This window comes from Alexandromys fortis, unplaced genomic scaffold, assembly GCF_014885135.2.
Source record: "Alexandromys fortis isolate MF-2015 unplaced genomic scaffold, M_Fortis_MF-2015_v1.1 scaffold_86, whole genome shotgun sequence".
NCBI lineage: Eukaryota > Metazoa > Chordata > Mammalia > Rodentia > Cricetidae > Alexandromys > Alexandromys fortis.
In genome coordinates, this window is record NW_026067965.1 from 56,260 (window position 1) to 80,827 (window position 24,568).

The window sequence follows — 24,568 nt, forward strand, 5'->3', positions numbered from 1 at the left end:
AAAAAAAAGATTTCCTCTCACGCTCTGCAGGTGAACACTACACGTGGGCAGCCGCTCCCTGAGGGGCTGCAGAGTCCGGAGCTACATCATCGGACCCCCAAAGCCAGCGCGGGACCCTCCCGGCCACGAGGCTGCAACGGAGAAGGTAAGCCCAGCCCAGCCGACCTCCAATGGGGCAGGGGCGTGGCCGAGGAAGGGGCATCGCCTCCGCGTCACGCCCCTCCAACGCCTTGACCAATAGCCGCACGCTCCGAGCCTCAGCCCCGCCCCCAAGCCGCCACCGGCCCGCGGCCCCGCCCGGCCCGGTCATAATTAGGCAGCGGGCTGGGACCGCCGCGTCAGCGCGCGTCGCGAACCAATCGCGGGCGCTTCCCGGAGGCCGCGTCACAGGCCGAGCAGCCAAACAGAAAAGTTTAATAAACAGCGGACGGAGGGCCGGCGGCGGCGGCGGCGGTGGCGGTGGCGGCTGGCCGGAGCGAGTGGGGGTTCGGCGGCCTCACTTGTCCTCAGTCGGTGGCGGCGAGAGGCGGCGGCGGCAGCGCGTCCGGTGGAGAGGGCCGCCCGCCAGGTGAGGAGCGCGGGCCGCGGCGGGCGCAGCCTCCCGGCGGCCTGGGAGCCGGAAGCGGCGGGCGACGCAGCAGGTGGCCCCGCGGCGGCGAGCGGAGGGCGCGGTCCCGGCGGGGCGCGGTCCCGGACTCCCCTGGGCGCGCGTTGGGGTCGCGGTGGGCGCGCCCGGGGCCGGTTCGGAGCGGCCGAGGCGGGCCGAGCTGTGTCACCGCCACGTCCCTTTTGTCGTCTGAGACTGGGGAAGACTCAGATGGAGTCTCCTCGCTGCCAGTCTCTGCCCCTCTGAGAGCGTTTTCAAGTTTCTCACCGTTGGATGCGTAGACGAGCTCCGCGGTGTGTGGCGTCTGAAGTCAATTTAACTCTATCAAAGCTCCGTGATTTGCTTTCAGCCGCCAGAGTTGTCACCCGTGTGCGGAGCTGGGGCCTCGGGGTCACCTCCAAGCCGTGCATACTCGGTCGTCAGCACCTGGTGGCTCCGAAAAAAAAAAAAGCGAAATTAAACGCCACTTTGAAACCAGATTCGAAATTTATCTTTTTTCCTAATGTAAAATGCCACGTAGGCTTTTGAGATTACTTATGTAGTATTTTATGGCAGTTGTTGTTTTATGTATTGTCTCCAGGCCTACCAGGACACTATTTTTGTAAGCCATGAACATTTAGATGTATGAAAGGATTTTAAAAGAAAATTTAGGGTAACCTGTTTTGTAAGTGGGGTAAGGTAGGAAAAATTCGGGGTTTTTTTTTTTTTTTTTGACTGCAGCCATTCTTTCCTGTGTTAGTTAACGTCAAAACTCATTAGTTTTTAAAGTCTGTGCAGTTTATTATATGTGAGTTATATCGAAGTTTTAAAAGTAATGGTTAATAGCCAGGGGAGTACATAACACGCGAAAAATTCCAGACCAAAGCAAGAACCTAGAACATTACCCAGACTTGTATGTCCTCATGAGTTTCTTATCTGTCCAACCCCAGTTTACTGTTTCTGTGTGAGGTAAACATTCTAGACTTGTGGATTTTGTTTATCATTCTCTGGGTTTTTTTTTTAATAGTTTTGTCACATGATCATCTCCCAACCATGTCATTTTAGTGCCCTTTTCCCTTTGAACTTTGGGCAGATAGTATATGGTTGTGGTTCATGTTTCATTGCTTTTTAATAATGTGTTCATCTTTAACCCCGGTGTTGCGATAGTGTTTCTTGTTTTGCTTCTAACAAATGTACTCTGCGAACTTCTTGCAGCTGTCCTTGTACAAGCTGTCTCATCTAAAGTAAATACTGTCGCTCATGGGAGAAGTTTTAGGCAATCAGGAGTAAAATAGAAGTCAAGTGAATGAAAACGTTGAGGTTCTGCTTCCTTTAATCAGTAAGACTCCTTGTCATTGTGATTGGCTCCTGGTTATTTTTGCATGGGGAGCTAAGATTCCTGTTAATCTCTTTACACTGAAGTCCTTCAAACAGATTGTGGAAAGTCTGGGACTGTTTGGTCCCCTTTCAGTGCAAAAAGAGCAAGTTGGAGAAAACCCTTGTTGTTTTGTAAAGCCACCCTTTCTCCTCCCCTCCGCACAGCCCTTGGCAGATTACTGAGGAATCTTCCTGGCCTTAAAACACTTGCAAAAGAAACGTACTAAGCTTTCTCTATCTAGTTGGCACAGGCTTTGGCGGAAGGGAGCTTCTGTCAGAGGGCAGAGAAACATTAGGACCTCCGTGTCACTGCAGCTTTTGAGAAGGATGTGTCTCTGCAGTAGATATTTCAAGACTTGTCAACCACATGCTGACGTATTTTTTAGGGATTTTTAAAAAATGTCACATTCTTAATACTCCAGACAAATTATGGAGCAATATTTTCTTAATTTCTCAAACATGGTGTGTGTGTGTGTGTGTGTGTGTGTGTGTGTGTGTGTAAGATAACTGTGTAGCTTTAAAGGCATGACAGAACAGCTTTTTTATTTTTTGTATTTTTAAGACAGGGTCTCACTGTGTGGCCTAGACCTCTTTATGTAGACCAGGCTGGCCTGGAACTCATAGAGATTCCCCCAGTCACTGCCTCCAGTGCTAGGATTAAAAGCATATGCCACCACATCGAACTGAAAGGAGCATTTTTAATGTTTATAGCTTGCAAACATTTTGTTTTTATAGGCTATAGACTCTGCTTTTAAAAAATAGCTTTGTATTTCATTATAATGGCAGTGGTGGAGAGTTTGGGGATTTCCCCCACAGTTTGAAAATGAATAGGAAGGGCAGAAAAACCACTCACGGTACTACCTCAGATAAGCATTGTTAATTAACATTTTGTCAAGCATACCTTTGGCCTTTGTGTGTATTTTGTATCTCCTAAGTTATTACATGTTTCTTTAGAGTTCATTCTAGGTAAAGACGCTGAGTCAGAGCATATGAACATTTTAAAGTCTTGATAACTGTTGCCCAATCTTTCTTACAACTTTTACCAAAGTGTGTGTGCTAACGTTAATATGTCACTGAAATCCCAGCCACTCCAGAGAACGAGGCAGGATTGTGTGAGCATTTCAAGAGTTCTAAATGTAGATAGGCTGGCCCCACTTTCAAAACTTACTCCAAATGTGATGTCTCAACTCCTTTGTTTTATAGAAGATGATAACAGTAGTCATCTAATTATTACCCTTCCTTCAGGTTTTGATCCCTATAGTCTGTCTTCTCTGGCTGCTCCGGGGGCAAGATTATATGGCCATTTAAATGTTTGTTAAAAAAAAAACTGTGTGAGTGTGGCCATGTGTGTGTGGAGGTCAGAGGACAGATTGGAGAGTCAGTTCTTCCCTTTCATGTTTACATGGGTTCTTGGAATCTAACTCAGGTCATCAGGCTTGTACAGCAAGAACTTTTACCCACTTGAGCCATCTTGCCAGTCCTGAATGCGTTTATAGATTAGAGTACTCCCAGGCCCAAAGTCCTCCAGTGACTCTTTATCCTTGATAAAATTCAGACTTGGTTTTACTGTGTTTTATATACACTGGTTGTGCCAGTGCAGATTTCAAATCAGAGCCATCTTAAGTAATTTAAAATTTTCTCATATGACAAGAGACTTATATTAAATAAAATATATTTCACAAGGTGGGCAGTGCTGGTACACGCCTTTAATCCCAGTACTCGGGAGGCAGAGGGAGATGGACCTCTTTGAGTTCGAGGCCAGCCTGGTCAACAGAGTGAGTTCCAGGACAGCTAAGTCTGATCCACAGAAAAACCTTGTCTCAAAAAGCCTATATATATATATATATATATATATATATATATATATATATATATATTGCTTTCAGTGGTGACTGTGAGAGATTCTTTGTAGGCTAGTTTGTGCTTTCAGAGGTTATGTGCATCATTCACTTGTAGTGTGTCCTATTCTGGTTGGCCATGATTCAGGGTTTATACTTGTAGGATCTTTCCTATGGAGCCTTTTATCTATCTCGGATAGCAGCCTTTTGCTCTGTTGCAAATATTTTTCCTGGCTCTTCATTTGCCTTGTATTTGCTTACAGGCCATCCTCCTGTCTCTTCTTTCCCAACCTGTTTCCCTCCTTGAATTTTTAAAATATCTTGGTTAATATCTTTTAAAGATTTGTTTAAAAATTGTGTGTGTTGTGGGTTTGTGCGCGGGTGTACGCGCACATGTACTCACATGCCCACACACGCATGCATGGAGCACTGGTCCCTTGGGAGTCCAGGAATGGGTGTTGGATCCCCTGGCGCTGGAGTTGGTTGTAAGCTCTCTCATGTGGGTGTTGGGATCTAAGTTATTACTGTGTATATGATATGGGTGGTAGGTGAATGCATGCATGCATGTAACAAAACATGGAAGTCAGAATATAACTTCGAATTCAGGCTATCAGGCTTACATAGCAAGCACTTTTCTCACTGAGCCATCTTGCCAGCATATCAGTTATATTTTATAACTTTACACTGCTTTTGTATTTATAGTAGTCTCCTACCAAGATAACTTTTAATTCTCTTCCAATATTTAGTTTTATTATTATTATTATTTTATTTTATTTTTCAAGACAGGGTTTCTCAGTAGCTTTGGAGCCTGTCCTGGAACTAGCTCTTGTAGACCGGGCTGGCCTCGAACTCACAAAGATCCGCCTGCCTCTGCCTCCCAAGTGCTGGGATTAAAGGCGTGAGCCACCACTGCCCGGCTTAGTTTTATTATTGTTGTTTAATTGTGTGTGTGTGTGGGGGGCAGTGTGTACTGAGTGCCAGAGGTCTTGCCTTCCCCTGGAGCTGGAGCTAAAGGTAGGTGTGGATGCTGGAAACTTATCTATAAGTTCAGCACTGACTCCATTTATCAGTCATCTCTCCAGCATCTCTCTTAGTTCTTTAAAGTTTCATTTTTTCCATATCTGTATTTCTGTGTTCCTCTGAGATGTGTTTTAACATAAATGTAAATTGAAATAACTAGATGATTGAGCAGTTATTATAATTCTATCAAAAATATTACTGGGGTCAGGCCCACGTCTGGTGACCTGAGTTCCTCATCAGGTGGAAGGAAAGAACTAGTGTCAGAGGTCCTCTGGCCTCCAGACATACCTGTGGCACGTGCACCCTCCATCCTCACATCATCATGTATACTTTTGCACACACACACTAAATAAATTTAAATTTACCTACAACCCCCTGTTTCTCTATAATAAAAACACTCACTCAGGAGGTGGTGGCGCACGCCTTTAATCCCAGCACTCGGAGGCAGAGGCAGGTGGATCTCTGTGAGTTTGAGGCCAGCCTGGACTACAAGAGCTAGTTCCAGGACAGGAACCAAAAAGCTACTGAGAAACCCTGTCTCGAAAAACAAAACAAAACAAACAAACAAAAGTTGTAAGATTGCTTTGTTTGCATCAGTGATTAAAAAACAAAACAAAGCCGGTGCGGTGGCGCCTGCCTTTCAGCCTCTTTGAATTCAAGGCCAGCCTGGTCCACAAAGCTCATTCTGGGAGAGCCATGGCTATCACACCAAGAAACCATGTCTGAGAAAAGAAAGAAAAAGAAAGAAAAAAAACCACGATAGTCTTTTGATAGCTATCTAATAACTAGTCTTTGGCTTTTGTCATAACACCTAAAATGATATTTTTTAATCATCTTTTTTAGATGATAGAAAATAAATCATTGTTGAAAAAAAATTTTTTTTCTGGTTTAGGCAACGAAGTAGGGAGGAAAAAAAACCTTACCAGTCTGTATGTAGTATGTTTTCCTCCATCTAGCACTTTGATCTAGACCCAGGGAATATTTGTACTGTTCATACTCCTGTTATTAAGCAGTATTGTTTGCCTACAGCCCAGAACAATACATGAGGATTATGAATGCCTTTCTTTTCCTCACATTTTGTTTTGATCCCCATTTAATTTGTGCTTATTGATGACTTTGTTTAATCTATTAACATACCTTAAACAGAGCAGCTTACTGACTCTTGTATAAACAGTTTATTCCTATCAGCTTGGTTTATTCGCTCCTATCTGTAGTTTGCCTTAATTTTCCTTCCTTCCTTCCTTCCTTCCTTCCTTCCTTCCTTCCTTCCTTCCTTCCTCCCTCCCTCCCTCCCTCCCTCCCTCCCTCCCTCCCTCTCTCTCTTTCTTTCTTTTTCGTTTTTGGTTTTTTGAGGCAGGGTTTCTCTATGGCTTTAGAGCCTGTCCTGGAACTAGCTCTTGTAGACCAGGCTGGCCTCGAACTCAGAGATCTGCCTCCAGAGTGCTGGAATTAATTAAAGGTGTGTGCCACCACTGCCTGGCCTGTCTTTACTTTTCCTAATGTTTCCTTTGTGTGCAGTGTGTGGTCGAATGGGCATGGCCAACCTCTGAGCACATAGGCTTTGTGCTCTCCTGCACCCCCAGTCAGAAGATAAGCCACACCAGGGCTGGCAAACTAAAGCACATCCCTGGCTGCTGGAGGTGATGCGTGTCTGCCAGGGAAATAGGTTTTGAAAATTGTTTCCCTTGCCCCATAGATAGTTGATTTCAGACCTTATTCTCGCTGGTTCCAGCATGTTATGCTGAAGTCAGGGTGGTCTTTTCATTGGTGACTTTGCACATCGCCTATTCTTTCCAGGGAAAGTGCCAGGATGAATTGCTTTTGTAAAAACAACAATGGATGCTATTCTTTTTAGATTTTGTTTCTATTTTTTTTGTTTTGTTTTGTGACAGTGTCTCCTGTGGGGTGGGCAGGCCTAACACTGTATTAACAGCCAAGGATGACCTTGAACTTCTGATCTTCCTGCTGCCACCTCCTGATTGCTAGAATTTTTGGCTTGCCTTGTGAGTCGTGCTGGAGGTCACACCCACGTGGTTCTAGGGTTCAGTCCTAGGGCTTTGTGTATAGTGGACAAGCATTCTCCAACTGCTCTACACCCCCAACCCCATCCCCCAGCTCTATGCAGGAATTTTTTTTTTTTTTTTAAATCAAACCTGGTCGACCAAGTTGTTGAGTGGTGACTTACTGTTTCATGAATTGTTTTTGAGCTGGGCAGGTTTGGGGAAACCTAGGTTCCCATAAAGAATATGCAGTCTGTCCTCTGCAGTTTCACATACAGAGCTTCTCAGCGTCGTGCAGGCTCCTTGTTCTTACCACACAGTATGTTGTCATAGAATTCAGGTATGTACTTCCTGGGTTTGATACTGCTTCTGGGCACTTGATTTTGATGCTCTTTTCTACTGTTAGAAAAAGAGTAAAATACTGTAATTTTAATGTGTGCCAACTAAAATCATGATTATCTCTTGGAAGTTCTTTCACTTCTTGGTCTCTAAGTCCACAACTGCCCTTTTTTTTTGTCTTTTTGAGAGAATCTCGAAAAGTGTAGTCAAAGCTGGCCTCTTGATATGTACTCCAGACTGACCTTAAACTTGTGGTCATCCTCTTGCCTCAGCCTCCCTGGGGCTGGGATTACAGGTGTGTACCAACACAGTTGGCTCACATCTCCCCTTGGTAGTAGACTGGTTTTAGTGTTAGTGCTGTTAGTATGATTAGTATCTATTCCTTACAAATAATTCACTTGGAAGGGAAAATTGCACCCAGAGCAGCAGTTTCTTTGGTGCTCTGTTTACCAATATATTATTGCTATTTTTTATTAGGCTAATTTTTTATTTTTTTGTGTGTTCTTTTGAGTTCATGTCTTTGAGCACTTCTGGAGGAAGAAGACAACTTGGCAGGAGTCAGTTCTTTCCTTCCACCACATGGGTTCTAGGGATCGAGTGGGGTTGAACTCTGGTGGGCACATTTAGACGCTGGTGCCTTTACCCACTGAGCCATCTTACCAATCTGATCCTGCTTGCCAGTTTTTAACTTTCTTTTTCTCTAACTTGTAAACATTTTGGTCATCCACAATCTGTCTTCCTCAAGTCTGCACTTTAAATTAGATGTGTTCTTTTTGCCAATTGCTCCGGTACTTGTCTTCAAATGTTGCTTTGCACAAGTATCACACACTAGCAAGAAAACCTGAACTTGACTCAAGAAGTGCTGGGCATTCAAAGCAATGAGTTGTTGCAAAGGATCTTGGGCCGAGGCCTCTGTGAATTGGCTCTTTGAGTTTGTCCACTTACAGGGAATAATAGAATATGCAGCTGTTTGGGCTTCTACAGGGTATTGCTCCATATTCATGTCTAGTTGCAATTATGTGAATTTTCAGTTTGTTAAAAGACTTCTGTCTTCAACACAATTTTGGTGGCTTTCTGTTCTAACATATAATTTTTCTCTGAGAAGGATGGTTGCGAGATTTTGAACTTTGAAAACTTTAAATTTAAAATTCTGTAATCCATAAGGGTATTGAAAACATTTTAAGAACCCACTGTAAATAGCAGGCATGGTGCCACTCACTTGTAGTAGTGGAACTCAGGAGGTAGAAGTATCAGGAGTTCAAGGCCAGCTTCACTTTGTCTCATAAAACAGGCAAACAAAATTATCAGAAGATCCTAATTTGACTTGATTTTATATTAAAGTATTAGTAGAATTGAAAAGTGTATTTTACTAAGCATCTTAGATGCTAGTCAATCAGGTAATGCAAAAATGTCAAAGTTTGGGGTAGGTTACTAAAATGTAAGCAGTTCTGATTAAAGCATAAAATACAGCGGATGCGGCTGTGACAGCAGGTCCTTTCTCTTAAGTCAGAGTCCAGTAGAAATACCATGCTACGCAGCTTCTTGGATTGTTTAAAGGGAATACACTTTACATTTGGTAATAATGATTTCCTTCCTTCTCAGCACTTAGGAGTCTAAGGCAGCCTCTTGCTTAGAAGACAGCATAGTGTGTTGTGGGCCAGTCTCAGCTATATAGAGTACAAACTCTGTTTCAAACAAACAAAAAAACAACCTGGGGGGAAAATGACATAATCCTCCCTGAACTTCCTACCTGGAAGTCTGGCAGGGTGCTGTCTAGTATGGTTGAGGTTCTGGGTTAGATCCCTTTGCACTGTGAAATAACCAAATCAACTTTGTTCTGAATGTGCCAGCAGACAAATTGCCTGTGTCTTTAGATCTCCTTTTGCAGTGAATAAGCAGTTTTAACTGGAAATAGCAATTCATTAAGAATTTCAGTGTGTTGTGATACCAAGACTGTGTCAGCGAACTTGATAGCTAGCTTAGAAGCCACTGTTTAGTGTTTAGGGTTTAGCTTAGAAATGAATCTCTAGCATTGAGGGTTTATTTTTTTAAATGCTGTTTTTTTTTTTTTTTTCTTAAGTTAATGGTCCCCTTACAAAATCTTAGCGAACACACTGCTTTGTTCTTAGCGAGATTTTACTATGGATTTTGTGTAGATGTTTAAAATTTTTTAGATAAAATGTGAACTCTGAAAAAAAAAAAACCTGGACTCTGTTAAAAGAGAATCTGTTAAAAGAATACTCGTGGCTTCGAAAAAAATGCCACGATGTTTATGTTAAAAAGCATGTATCTTCATAGCTTTTCACCAAGGAAGTGAAAGTTGCTTCTGTGAATTTTCATTGTACTTTAGCCCAGACAAAAGAAAGCAAATCGCTTATGATGGGAAAACTGAAACATTACAGCCTGTTTCTTTAAGAAACCAGCTTATCCAGGGGTTTAGTGTGTTTAACCTAACCTGCTAGCGAGGAAAAGTTCTTTAAAATAATGGATATTAGTCGTGTCCAATCACAGCTGTCAGCCACACTAACAGGGAGGAGGTTTGGCTCTTCAGCCACTAGCATTGCGGGAGGTGGAGCTTGGTATTCAGGTTTGGTTGCTTTGGAGTTCAGCTCCAAGTGAAGTTAATCTGAGGTGAAGCAAACAGAAAATTGTGGAGGTTTTGTTGGTAGGATTTTTGTTCTAATCTTTTAATGATCTTATATTTTATACTTTTGCTTCTTTATGCTTTTCTGTATACTAGGCTTTGTCATTGTTTGTATTTTCTGATGCAAACTGAACATTAAAATTAAGCAGGGAAGCAGAACAAAAGGGCTGTTTGAACAGGAAATAGGTGCTCAAAGCCTGACTTTATTATTATTATTATTTTTATTTTAGAATGCAATTGCCATTAAAAATCTTTCAGTCAAAATCATCCTTACTAGCAGGCTTTTCTCTTGAATCGGGTATTGAAGCAGCCATTTGTCAGTTTTTATATATGACATCTTGAGGAGGTCTGTTTGATATCATTTTCTTTAAATGTAAACTGTTAACTTGCTAAAAGAATAAGAAATTTGTTCTTTTTAAAAAATAGAAATGCCACTGTTTGATTTTTTTTCCTCTTAGTGTATCACTCCCCCTTTAACTCCAGTGTATTTTAAATTTAGGAGTATGTTGACATTTTTAGTATCTCAGTACAAACGTTATTGATAGATAGATAGATAGATAGATAGATAGATAGATAGATAGATAGATAGTACATATAACAATAAAACTGCTTTCTTCAGAATTCATATTTTTGAAAGGCAAAGATAGTGGTTATCTCTTCAAAACAGGAAAAAATGGGTATATATTTTTAATAGCTATATGTGGGCTACCAAAACTTGAAAAAAGTATGGATCTGTTAACATTTTTTTACCTAAGTAATTGCAAGTATGCGTCAGTATTTTTTTTTTCTCTTGCGCCCTTTGCTCTCAGGAATCGAGGTATAAAAAGTTCCTTTTCATATCAACACAGTTGCCAGCCCAGTCCTCCCAGCCAGTGTGTGTGTGTTTGTGTTTGCTGTCTGCTTGTTCCAGAGCACTCGAAGCATTTAAAATGAATGCTTTTCTCCTGTGGCTATTGCTTAAACAATACTGTAGTACAGTCAGTAAGTCACATGTGTGCTCACAGTACAGTTGCATGGTCTCTTTTTCCCTCTACTTCTGTAGCTTATATTTCTGCATTTTACAATAGTTGTAAAATTGTGTATTGGACGTCTTGTGTTAAAACAGTCTTAGTTCTGGTAGTTGTTTAGTTCTCTCAACTGATCTACTTCTAGTTTTTCATCTTCAGGCTGTTCTTCATTTTTCATTATTTTAAATGGTATTGCAGTGACTGTCTGTATATACTACAGTACTTTTTGCAAAATACTAAGTTATTCAGGAAAAAAGTCGCCTGTGGAATAGGCTTACCTAGATGAGAGGATGTCAACCCTCACTGGCTAGGTTGCTTTCCAGGAAGATTTTTCCCTTTTCTATCGCTGCCCACAGGGCAGCTTCAGAGTTCCCTGAGAATAACCCCTTAATTTTCTGTTAACTTTGTACCTTTTGAGCTCCACATTGTTGATTAGTTTTTGTCTAAACAAATATTCTATCTTAAACTTCATTTTCCAAGATACAAATGGATCTAAATGCATTTTCTGTTTATTAAAATTAGCTTACCCACTTTAGTAAGCAATTGTGTGTCTGTTGGCTGTTTTATTTATTTATTATGCGTATTGCTCTCAGCGTGTTCAGGGCTTAACATTTTACACTGGCTTTGTTGAAGCCAGCTCTCCTGAGTATGTGCTGCTTCTGTAGGCTTATACCATAACAAACATGTTTTTTCCAAAGAAAATATATCAGAAACTTTTTTTTAGAGAGTCCCAATGAGAGCACTCGTTACCTCTTTCTGAACATGTAATAATTAAACAGCCATTGTTAATTGTGTTTCTGTACTTAAAAGGCAAAATTGATTTAGTTCTATGTTTTAAAATATCAATACTTTGCCAGTATTTGCAGGTTTTTAGTTAAAGGTAAAAGATAACTTTATACACAGTGTTTCCACCCATGTCTGTGCTTAGGGACAGGCTTTGTTTTCCAAGAGTGCTGATCCCTGCTGTCAGGAACTGGTCTCTAGGTGTGACAGGCTGTAGCTGAGTTAGAGCTGGTGGACTGATGTTGCAGAATAACTTTGACAGTTGTTTTAAGGCAAAATTCGAAATTACTAACTTTTAATAGGGATAATAATAAGCATGGACTGTTTTGTTACTCATAATGAGCACATATAATCTTGACTTAGTCGATCTCATTTTGCATTGTAAATGAGTTTGTTTCCTGTAAATTTTTCTTATAATTTACTGATGACTTAGTATCATTATTTTCCTAGCTGCTAGTGCTGTGCTTGTCTTGATGTTTGTTTCCAGGGCAGTAGAGGTTTTTTTTTGGGGGGGGGGGCTGTTTAATGCCAATTTTTTTGTTATGGTTGATGAATGATTTTCTTTCCCAGACATTTTTATTTCTTCATATTTGGAAAAGAAGAAAACACTTTAAATTATTTGTATTTCCATCATAAATATGTCCTTTATTCTTTTTAGTAGCAGCCACTTAAGTGATGCCTGTTGATTAAGTTTTAATAGTTACTAAGGTAAAGATTTGCCTGTTTGTGTGCTCTGGGGAGTATTAACACTTTGAGAAATGATTACCCTGACCAGTTTCTCTCCTGCTTCTCTGCTCTATTGGTCTCTGGTTGACAAGTAGGAACTGTCCTCTCAGTTCATTGGCTTAGTGGAAGAGTAAATGTCTGTGGATGAGTATAGGGAGAAGAGAATTTGTAAATTTACCTAGATGTTGGGGACAGATGTGAGAAGTGATTAAAAATGCAGTCAAAGTCCCTACTGTTAGGCATAGGTGAAAATTTTTTTTGTTTTTTTCTTTTGTTTATTTTCAAGACAGGATTTCTCAGTAGCTAAGGAAGTCTGCCTGTCCTGGAACTAGCTCTGTATACCAGGCTGACTTCAAACTCGCAAAGATCTGCCTGTCTGCCTACTGAGTGCTGCGATTAAAGCCACCATCGCATGGCTCATATGAGGAAAAATTTTAATGGGCAGTAAGTTGATAAAACTTGAGGCAACCTAGAAGCTTGTTATTTATGAGGTTTCTTTGTTCTGTATAATAACAGATTTTAGAGTTTTGAAATGTCTGTCCTGTATTGGCTTCTACGTGTTTTATGAGGTGACTTCTGTTGGTAACATAGGAAGTACTTATTTATGAGCTGATATCTGACTCTGTTGGGTGAGTTTGGTCTTCTTGGTTTGGATGTTCACTTGAAGCAGGTTGTGGTTAGTGGTGTGGGGAAGGTGAGAGCACATCCATCTTTGTACATTTCAGTTCTGCCCTGTGCAGGCACCTGGATCTCTTCCCTTCATGGATTTCTGTCCTGTACTGATTTCCTCAGTAACATTTAATACTCTTGACAGCTTTGAAAACCTTCTCATGAGTTCAGTGACACTATCTGTGCTCCTGTTGTGAACCTCTGTCCTTTGTAAGTGTGTCTCCTTGTAACCATCCAGCATGTAATAGAACTCGATAGGATTCTTAACCCTTTCCTCATTCCAGCCACGTCCAGGACTGGATTCTTTAACGTGGATGGGGGGGGGGACACAGACACATGCACATGAGTGTGCCTGTGTGTGTGTGGGTGTGGTACTTGAGACCTGTAGTCATCCTGCTTACCAAGTTGTGGGTGGGGGATGGGGGGAACAGGGGGTTCGGACTTAGGTGTCATTCTGATGATTTCTATTCCCCTGTAACCACAAAGTTTTAACTCTAAATCAGTAGTTATATCTAGGATCTGTCCACTTCTTTTCCTCGCCTCCTTAGCATGAGCCACACTGATTTTTGCTTAAAATTATTAGAACAGCCACCTCGCTAACCTCTGCACCATTCTTTGCAGATAGAATGTACTGTTGACTGTACAATGTTGTCTAGCTGGGGACTCCTGCCTCTGGAGCTGTAACTACCTAGGGGTAGTAATAATGCCAGCTCATTCTGGACTAAACATTCTCTCTGGTAGTCTCTAAACAACCTTAAAAGGCATGGGACATTTAGAAAGGCTAGCTAATTTGTCCAAAATTGCCTTCGTGTGTAGTTAACACAATGAGATTGAAACCAAAGTCCTTTCCCACTGCTAAGCTGTGTTCCGTTTTGAGATAGGGTCTCATTGTAACCCGGGTGTCTTTGAACTTGGAGCAGTGGTTACAGATGTGACACCATGCCTGCTGAGTGTGTCTTTCTAGACTTGAGTGTAAGAGTACTTGCCTAGATTTTTACTGCTTTTTTTCCTCACACTACTCTACTTTATTCTTTAACCAGCTGTTTACAGTTCTCTTCAGGACAGACTCTATTTTTTGACATTTTTTGGAGGAACTTTCCAAAAAAAGACATGACACTTTAGTGTGCATCTTCATGATGTAAGAAGAAAGAAGAATGAGACATAGGAAAAGTGTAAAGGTAGTTTTCCATATGTGGCCTGTTTTGAATTTCTAAACTGTTGAATTCCTCACATTTAATAAAAGCTGGAGACCAGGCTGTGTTAGTGGAAGATTAGGCAGAGTGTGAAAGCGCTGTATCTGAGCTGTGGAAATGCTAATGACTGCATCTGTAGCTGACATACTGGGCCCTGGGTAAAGGTCTGTCCTGCATCCAGGTGTGTGAAGTATCTGCTTGGGAGCACAGGGCAAACGGGCTTCCTGGGTAAACATATTGCATGCCAGATGAGGCTGCTTACCAGTTCTTCTATGTCAGATGAGACTTTGCCACAGATGATGTCAATAAAAAGGATGAAGGTGAGCTAAAAAAAAAAAAAATCATTGGTTCGGATTAATTTTCATTTCAAATTTCTTTCCCTTTTACTGTCCTCTGTTATCTACCCTACAATGTATGTGTTTAAAGCAAAAGGTCCGTCATTGAAAACCAGCAAAGTACAGCTTTTCCATCTTAGTTTTGAAGAAAGGGGTAATGAGCTAGGACTTTATTTCTTTAAAGAAGTATTAACGTACTTAATCACCATTGGAAATAAAGGTAGAGTAAATATTTCATAGGTTGTTTGAAAACTAAAGGGTTTGTTTTTAACTTAAATTTTTGTGAAACAGAAACTACCAAACTGCTGTAAAGAATTTTAAGGTAGCATATTTAATATCCAAAATAATGTCTAGCTAGTTTTTGATAGTGAAAAATAGCAATATATGTGTTATAACAATGTGACAATTTATGCTGTAATAGATTTTCATGTTATATAACGTATGTAATTTAGAAAGAATTTTATGTAGATAGAGTACAGAACCTTTTAGCCACTTGCTTCAAGTATATAGCATATATTCAGTAGCTGTAGCATTTTGTGTGTGTGTGTGTGTGTGTGTGTAGGCTTTTCTAGACAGGGTTTCTCTGTAGCTTTGGAGCCTGCCCTGGAACTAGCTCCAGTACACCAGACTGGCCTTGAACTCACAGAGCTCCACCTGCCTTTACCTCCCAAGTGCTGGGATTAAAGGCATGTGCCACAAAGTGTGGTTTTAAGTTACTGCTGTAGCATCTCAGCAGAGAAGACTGATGATTTTTAAGCCAAGATGACCAGGAAACTAGAAAAGGGGTAACCTACAGGCCTTGATGATTTGTTATATATATTTGCTACTGCATTGTAGCAGAGAGCCTCCTCCTTTTTACAATTTCAGTTATAAATCAAAAGCATAATTCACCTTTAATGATGTGACCAAGAAGTCATCAAATGGTGTTGAAATAGGAGCTGCGGGGCTGCGTCCCCGGCACCCGGCCGCCCGCATGGCTAGCTTATACCCAGAAATAATTACACGGAAACTGTATTCTTTCAAACACTGTCTGGCCCGGATAGTTCCAGTTCCTTATGGCTAGCTCTTACATATTGTTCTAACCCATTTCTAATATTCTGTGTAGCCCACGAGCTGGCTTACCAGGGAGGATCTTAACCTGCGTCTGTCTGGAACGGGAGAACCATGGCGACTCCTCACACAGCTTCTTTTTCCCAGCATTCTCCTCTGTCTACTCCGCCTACCTAATTTTCTATCCAATAAAATGGGCCAAGGCAGTTTCTTTATTAATAAGAAATCACTCCCACATCAAAATGGAGAAAGAAAATAGATTGTGTTAGGAAAAAAAGCTTGTTTTAGCTTTTTGCAACCAAAGTCATGCTGGTTAGCAGATGCTACCCATATTCTACTTGTCCAGTAGCTTGGCCTCACTCAAGCAGTTCTTGGCAAGGGAAGAGGCTCCTAGGGAACTAGGGTGACAGAATGGTGTGAGTGTGAGCCACACTGAGCTGTGAAAGCTTCTTTCTCTACAGAGTAGTGAGAACTGCTTAGGAGGATTGGTTCTGGGATAGCAGCTCCTATTGAACCCCCAGTCACATTTGCTCTGTTTTTACAGGGCTGAGAATGTAACCAGAGGGCTTTGAACCTTCTAGGGAAGTTCCTTACCAATAGTTACGTGACTAGCCTGCCCCTGAACCTGTCCTTTTAATTCTCTTTGAGTTGATGCGTGAGTGTTTTCCTTGCATGTATGTGCACCCACAGATATACCTGTTGCCTGAGGAGGTTGGAAGATAACAGCACATTCCCTGAAACTGGAGTTGTACATGGTTGTGGGCCACAGTGTGGGAAGCATTCTCTTTAGCTACTTGTCTTAAATCTTTATGTGTATGGCTTGTTCTTTGTTTTTTATATAAGCAGAAATGCTTGGGTCATGTGTATAATAACTCAGTAAGAAACTGTTAAACAGTTTGTCTTTCACTTGTATTAGTAATGCATTGAAATTGTTTCCTCTCATAGTACTTGTTATGATCAGATTGAAATTTTTAATCATCCTGTGGATATAGAGCAGATACCTCACTGATGCTAATTCGCATTTTCTAACTATTAATAATGTTTATAGTTGTTCATAGTTAATGCTAATACCCTACCTCTATGTGGATATAGGCTTTGTCTTTCTAGTTCTCATTCTACCAAGACTCAATTTCTTGTCTCATCTTTTCCTTTAGCCTCTGATTCTCTCTTGAACCACATTTCTTCCTTCCCAATACTCAAGGCTTATAAAGCTGGTTGGTGATCAGTTCTTCCGTCTGCTCTGCTTCTAAACCTCAGCTACCAGAAGAAAAGCACATCATGTTTGTGGTTTTTGACACAGCTACCATTTTTCTGCAATTTTAAAATATTTTATTCAAGGTAAAACTTTGTTTTTATTTTATTTTAAACTTTTTTTTTTTTGAGACAGGGTTTCTCTAACAGCCCTGGCTGTCCTGGAACTGGCTCTCTAGACTGGCCTCAGACTCACATAGGTCTGTCTGCCTGTGCCTCCTGGCTGTATTTCAGGCTTTTATGCAGAAGTTGTGTGAAACGATCAGTAGCTCTGCTGACCCTACTCTGCCCTGACATTCTGTCGTCCGTTCCAGTTTGACTTGCTGTGTTTTACTCAGTGTGTGTGTACATGAGAATTGTGTGTCAGCAAGCTGGGGACATGTACCCCAAGTACTTTGTACTTCCTTAACAGAATATTCTCTTAGTGAGATTAAACTATCTATCAGATTCCATGAGTTGATGTTTGGGGATAGTATGACATAATCTTGTGTCTGTATTCAGCTTTGTCAAAGATCCCAACAATATCTTTTATCATAATTTATTTTTTTTTACCACTGATCTGAAAGTAGCAGAGAGATGTATTGGGAATGAGGATGTAAATAGGGGAATAAAACAGGGACCAGAGAGAGACGTGGGGACGTTCTAATCAAAAGGTACACATGTATGAGATGGCCAAAGAATAAATAGAAGTTTCAGTATGAACTTTATAATTTACAACTCCTTCTTGGTTGGTTTAAACTGTTGTCGCCTTACAGGACTTGGACTTCCGTAGCATTTCATCTCATAGTTACCATCCAGATTGTCATGAGATTTTCTCAGCTTCCATGTTTCTGCCTCCTAATTCACAAATACCTGTACCTTCATCTTCATTTCTTTCATGATGGGAAATACACATTCCTCCTGGGTAAGGAAATTCTCTTGACATGTACAGTAGGCCAGTTCTGTTTAACATGGTAGGTAATGGTAAATTTTTAAATTTAAATTAAGTGAAATTAAAAGGCTGGAAAACTCCATGTGGCTCATTGATACTCATTGGACAGTACATGTTTAGATTCCTTTATATCCTAACATTTGAAGGATTTTCTTTAGAGGCCCTCCATGGTCTTTAGCTTTTTATCTATTCATCTTCATGTGTCAAACAGTTGTGTGTATATTATGTTTTGGTCAAGGAATTAAATACATTCTTTACAGATACCATATGTCTTGCCTTAATCACCCTTACATAGTTCTGTTTGGTGTGCATAGACCTTCATATATTCTTGACAGGATACTCCAGTTTACAACTTCTTTTTCACTCATCATACAAGACGGCTGTAATTCAATACGTCTGCCTTTATGTTAAAGCACAGCACAGTAGGGACCTTGCAGTGCTTACTTTGTCTCCTCAGAGCTCATATTCAAATAAATGTTGAGGTGAAATTTTGCCTCTATCTCTAGATGTTCCCTGTTGGTTAATATACTATTTGTGTAGCTCCCCATGTCTGTAAAAGTGACTAGCCTTCCCTGTAGCTGCCTGAGCTCTTTCTCCCTAGTCTCCTTTAGACTAGTGTGGGCTCTGGACCTTGACATCTGTGTAAATGCTGGAACTGTGTTTTATTATTCTACTGTCCATCTCGAATCCAGCCTGTAGGTATTATACATCAGGGATAGTAGGCCACTGTGCTTTGCTCACACTAAGTTGAATCTGTTTTCTTTAACCCAGAATATCCGTCCTGTTTTAAAATACTAACCAGGCAACATCATAAACAAAGCAATCCCCTCTTGTGACATAGCAAGTCACTGTTCTGTAGCTTCCCTTCCTTGGCTAGGTTTACGTGTGTTTGTTTGGTCTGCTTTTGTTTTTCATATGGTTTTGTGATTTGCTAGCTTTCTTATCTTTCTGATACTAGTGGCCGTTCCTTATTCAAATATGTAGCTCTGCAACTTTTCCAGGTTGCATATCTGTTACTCTTAGAACAAGAATTAGAACCAGGTACTTGTGTGTATACACATTCTTTGAAGTGTGTGTGTGTGTGTTTTGTATTCTCAACCCAGATATACTTAATACTTGATCTTCATGGAAATGCCTCTTGAAATGATTGATTAGTGTTACTTGTGTATCAGAATCCATGTCTTATTCTGCACTTGCTTGGCCTTTTAGATGGAATTTCTGGGTTCAGATCATTGCTTTACCCCTACAGTGGTTTGGCTATTGCTTGAGTCCTACAGAGGTGAGAAGCTTAAGTGTACCAATACTGAGAAGTGTTAGATTCTTTTAGTAGTAAAGGATTTGTACAAAGTAATTGGGTCAGAAGAAAATAAATTGGTCCATGGGAGTGAATTCCTCTGAGAATGATATTTATAAAAGAGAGGCATGGCTTCATAATCTGCCTTCCTGTCTCATCATATGTTCTTCTGCATGACTCCTGAGTGATATGTCCTCTGCCATGAGGCCCTCACTAAAGGTCAAACCTCTGGGGCTACCAATCTTGGACTGTCAGACTCAAAACAACAAGCTAAGTAACCTCTTTATAAATGTTCGTGTATTTTGTTACAGGGACAGAAAACAGACTAATACTTGCCAGCAGTGTGACTTGAGCCAGTTCCATGATTTCTCTAATTTCCTCATCTGTTTCTACCTCCAAAGGACATTGTGAAGATTGGAGGGGACAGTGCAGACAAAGCTCCTCTTCTGTTCTTACCTTGTCCTGCTGTGAGCTCACTGGCAGCTTATTTAGTCTGTACTACCCCGTTGTCTTTTTACTGGCAGAGGCAGGAAGTTACCTAAGTGAATTTCCAGTAGACAGTTTAGTAGAGAAAACCCAGATAGCCAGGCGTGGAGACACACCTGTAATTCTGGTACTAATGTTATGTAGTGTGAGACCCTCCTGTTAAGTTGGGGGCGTAGCCCCAGCCCCTGGCCTGAGAGCTACTTTGCTCTGGACTTTAAATCCTAGCATGCAAGGTCCTGACCCCTCCCTGGGAGTGGGGGGTCAGGACCAGTCCCACAGGGTATTTAAGGGGCCTCCTAGAGCAGGAACACGTGGTTTTCGGGTCTGCATGGGCTCCTTGCTGTCTTGTCTCCCCGCCATGCACTCGGCCACCCGAGAGCGTCTTACTTAATAAAACGATGGGCATTTTGATTTGGTTTGCTCAGGCCAGGGGCTGGGGCTACACCCCCAACTTAACACCTCCCTCAACTCCCCTCCCCCACCACAGAAAAGAACCAGGAGAAAGGTCATAAGAGAGTTGTATTGGAGAGATCTGTTCCCTGCTACTAGCTAGAACTCTGAAACTGGAGCATGGGAACAAAAAGTGACAAGTAGCAGGTGGTGGGTATTGTGATTTTTAATACTAGGAATTGTATCTCTTTGGGCAGCAGAGTCTTATTGTGTATTTATGAATATGAGTGTTTTGCTCAAATATATGTCTATGCAGCAGGTGCATACCTGCCTTTGAGGTCAGAAGAGGCCATCACTTCTCCTCTATCTGCCATGTGAGTGCTGAGAATTGAACTTGGTCCCGCATGTGCTCTTAACCTCTGAGCCCTATCTCCAGTCCCAGGAAGTAGAGTCTTAATTTTAAGAACATTTAGAAATACTTTTTGTTGGCATTCATAAAATATAAGACCATGTACCTGAAGCAGCACTGAAAATCTAAATGCTGCTTTACTAGACCTGTCAGTGGTGGCAGAGGTGGACACAGTCCTGTGCTCCTGCCTATAGCAGTCTGAATTCTTTTCCTATACCTCCATTCAGATAAACGGAATCCTTGACTGCAATAGGAAATATCAGGGTGGACAAACATGAACCCAACATGGAGCTTATTAAAAGGTTGTTTCATAAATGTGGTTTGAAGTGCAGGGGTTAGAAAGAGAGACATTGAGGGAACATACACAGCACACCCAAGTGTATGTACGAGGTAGAGCTGTGCTTTATTGTGTTCACAGTAGTCATATATGTGACTTTGTGGGTTTCAGAGCTATGAACTTCAAAGGGTTGCTGAGAAATGTAAATGAGGGGCTAGATGGTGATGGTGCTTCCTGCCAAGGCTCATGATCTGGGTTTGTTTCCCAGGACTCACATGGTAGAGAGTGAACTGATTCCCTCTGACTTCCCTAAGAGTCTTGTGTGTGTCCACATACCAAATAAATGTAATACTTTTTAAAAAATGTAAATAAGTTACTGGAGAATTCCTGAGGGAAATGACAGGATTACAGTGGATAAAGTCAAACTCTAGATCACAGGGATGCTAAAAGTTAGGTATCTTCACTGTAAACAAAAGTCTTTTGTGTGAGTCCCAGAAATAATCCAAGAATGGAATAAGACCACACGTGTAACCCAAAGCCCAGCCTTGTTGATTACTGTTTTAACATTATTGGAACATACTTCCCTCTAAAACGATAGTAAATGAGGGTTGTCGTCACAGCAAATTTTGATATTTTTTGTGTTGGAATTCTTGATTCTCAGCTAGCTTCTCATAGTCTCTTGTGTGAGAGACTCCTCTTCTTTTGCATATCCTCATAACTTACCCTCACCTGCCCCGTCTTAAACCTGTCGCCAAAAGTTTTGGGGTTTCTACTAAAATATTCCTTGATGTTGGGTCACACTTCAGTAGGTTTTGATTTAGAAGGTTTTCTTATCATATTTCTGACTCCATTCTGCAAACAGAAGTCACCAAAGGAAATGCTGTCAAAAAAGAATTTCATCAGTGAGTCAGGGTGGTTCTTTAGACCCAGTGATTGGGGAAGTGAAGTGGGGAAATTTACTTGAGCCCAGGAGTTCAGGGCTGAGCTGGGCAGGGTAGGAGACCCTGTTTCAGGGGTTGGGAATGGGTTCAGGAAGATTTCATTAATGTTCTGTTGTCATTTTAGTCTGTCCTAAGTGTTAGGTGATTTTTATGTCAGAGAAGGGTGAAGAAAGGTACCACATGGGAACTAGGGAGCGAAGGCCCTTCAGGATGCCAAGTGAGTGGCCGTCCATGTGATAAACTCCAAGCCACATTGTATTCTAACAATTTGAATGGTTTTCTTAGAGCAGTCAAATGTCCCTTAAAAGGAATGGGTTACCAGGACCTTTTTGTTCATTTTTATAGAGAGTTCCATTGAGATAAACAGTATTTTAATAATACGGTGAAAATCAAGTGAAATATCTTAGATAAAAAGATTTTTAAAAAATCACTTAAGGTTACTGATTTGTCCTCAATATTCCTTGATCAAATGTTCTTGATTCATTCTTTTTAATAAACATTCTAATTTTAATAGGTATTTAATTTCATCCTTGATATAACAATTTGTATTAGCAACTGATTATGTTCCTGAGTTTAAATGTTTGTTCCTGATAATGCAGAAATTCTACATCTCAGACTACAAGCAAATCATTTACAATGACTATTTAGTTGACAGATTAAGAGCTGTTTTACATTTTCAGTACCTTTTTTTTAGAGCAAGAGAGCACTGAAAAACTTGAGTGTTTGTCAGTACAGAAAGAATGACAATCCAGTTCACTAGTATGTGGTCATTTGATCTAGGCTTATCGTGTCTTAAAATAATGAGTAACTGTAGGAAGAATATTTCATTCTGACTAGAAGTTTGCATGTTAATGTCGTGAGAAAGGGTAATATTGAGTGATAGAAGAGGAAGGAAGATCTTATATTTCTAGTAAATACTTTGTTTGTTAGGATCTTAAACAGAGTAAAGGAGATGAACGATTATTAAGTAATGTTCCAGGTAAACAGAAAGTAGGTAAGATACTTATACCCATGGGTAAGGTGTTACAGGGCAGCATTTTTATTCCACTTTTTTTATGCATAAATCACAGTACCTCTTTATTTCTACATTAAAACACAAAATATTGGTGACATATTTATATAATTTTTCTTATTTTTTATTTTTTGGTTTGCTTGTTTTATTTATTTAAGATTTCTGTCTCTTCCCCACCGCCACCTCCCCTTTTCCTCCCCCTCCCCCAATCAAGTCCCCCTCCCTCTTCTGCCCAAAGAGCAATCAGGGTTCCCTGCCCTGTGGGAAGTCCAAGGACCACCCACCTCCATCCAGGTCTAGTAAGGTGAGCATCCAAACTGCCTAGGCTACCACAAAGCCAATACGTGTATTCTACTTTTTTTTTTTTTTTTGTATTTGTGGATGGAACCCAGGGACTTGTGCATGCTGAGGAAATTCTGTGCTGATTCACCTCTCCAGCAAAGCTGGGAATTTTTCTAGAATTATGATCTCAAGAAATCTGGTCATTTCATCATGTGCTAGATAGTTTTTATGTCGGTCTGACACATCCAGAGTCATCGGAGAGGAGGGAGCTTCAGCTGAGAAAAGGCCTCCCATAAATTCATTCTGTAGGAAAGCCTGTAGGACATTCTCTTAACTAGTGATTGATGTGGGAGCGCCTCACTGTTGACAGTGGTTTCTGGCCCATCTGATCCCGCAGTTGTTAATAATTATAAACTGGTTGGCCTATTAGCTCAGGCTTCTTATTCACTAATTTCTAAATCTTAACCTGTAATACTTGTCTGTGTTAGCCACGTGGCTCTGTACCTTTATTAGCACGAGGCATTCTCATCTTGCTTCCTCTACTTCTGGGTGATGACTGCAGACTGAATCTTTCCTCTTTTCAGAATTCTCCTATTTTTATTGCCCTGCCTCAACTTCCTGCTTGGCTACAGGCCAGTCAGCGTTTTATTAAAATACAAGTGACAAATCTTTACATTGTCCCACAGTACTGCACCCTTTGTGGGTGATGCCACCCCTGGCTGGGTGCTATAAGAAAGCAGGTTGAACAAGCCCTGAGGAGCAGTACCCCTCTGCGGCCTCTGAATCAGTTCCTGTGTCCAGGTTCCTGTCCTGTTTGAGTTCCTGCCCTGACTTTCTTCAGTGATGAACAGTGTGATGTGGACTCATAAACCAAATAAACACCCTTCAACTTGCCATTGGCCGTGGTGTTATAGCAGTAGAAAGCCTAGCTGAGACACATCATTTACTTGAGCTATGTCGTTTTCTGACTGGGCAATCCACCCTTCTGATGGACTTCGTAGAATTTGCTTTATAGTTTCGAGAGAGAAAGGCAAGAAAAGAACTGACTTAAAGGTAGACGTTCTCATTTCTGCAAAATGTGAATATTTTGAAATAATCCAAACACAGGTCTTTTGTAACTGCGTTCTGTGAAATTCTGATGCATTATGCCAACCAAAGAAAGAAAGAGCTGGGAGAGTGGAGCACCCAGACCTCTGACTGCCCTCTTGATGTAGCAGACCTTTCTGTGGCCTCCCACTGTAGGAGAGAAGCATTCTCATGTGGAGCAGGCTATCACTCTCTGGAAATAGTTGGGGTAGAGAGAGTAAATGAAGCGAGGAGTTTTTTCTCCCCAAGAGAGTTTTCCTGTGTAGCACAGCTTTTCCAGCTTAACCTCATCTGTGGTACCCAAACTGGAGAGCACTGGCTTTGCTGGCTAGTTTACAAATTAGACATTTTTCCTAAGTCCAGTAGACTAAATACGAGCCATATGTGACTTGATGAAAATTGTGATTCCTCAAACTTAAGGAGATTTTGAGAATGGTGTCAGCTGTCTAGTCAGTGCCGACTTCTCAGAGGAAGCTTTCAGAGAGGGGCTCTTGTGTATTACCATCCAAAACACCACTTACCTGCTGGGCAGCTGGTTCACAGTGGTGCTGTTTGCAGAAGACCATTTCTCCCTTTTACCTTTTCTCATCTTGTTTCTGGCAGTTTTGAGAGCAGCATTTTTCTCTGTAGTGTTGAATTTGG

General features: G+C 41.1%; 1 protein-coding gene across 7 annotated transcripts in view; it reads left to right on the forward strand.

Annotated features, from left to right (window-relative positions):
* Positions 1-402: 402 nt before the first annotated feature.
* Positions 403-24,568, forward strand: part of Zfand6 (zinc finger AN1-type containing 6) — a 63,996-nt gene continuing 39,830 nt past the window's right edge. For 3 of the 7 annotated variants that reach the window (XM_050153941.1, XM_050153947.1, XM_050153946.1), the window contains exon 1: positions 406-568. The gene's annotated coding sequence lies outside the window, so the exon portion shown is untranslated. Of the gene's footprint in view, positions 569-9,755; positions 9,826-24,568 lie in introns of those variants that run through there. The other 4 variants (XM_050153942.1, XM_050153944.1, XM_050153943.1 and 1 more) reach the window with 3 other exon arrangements.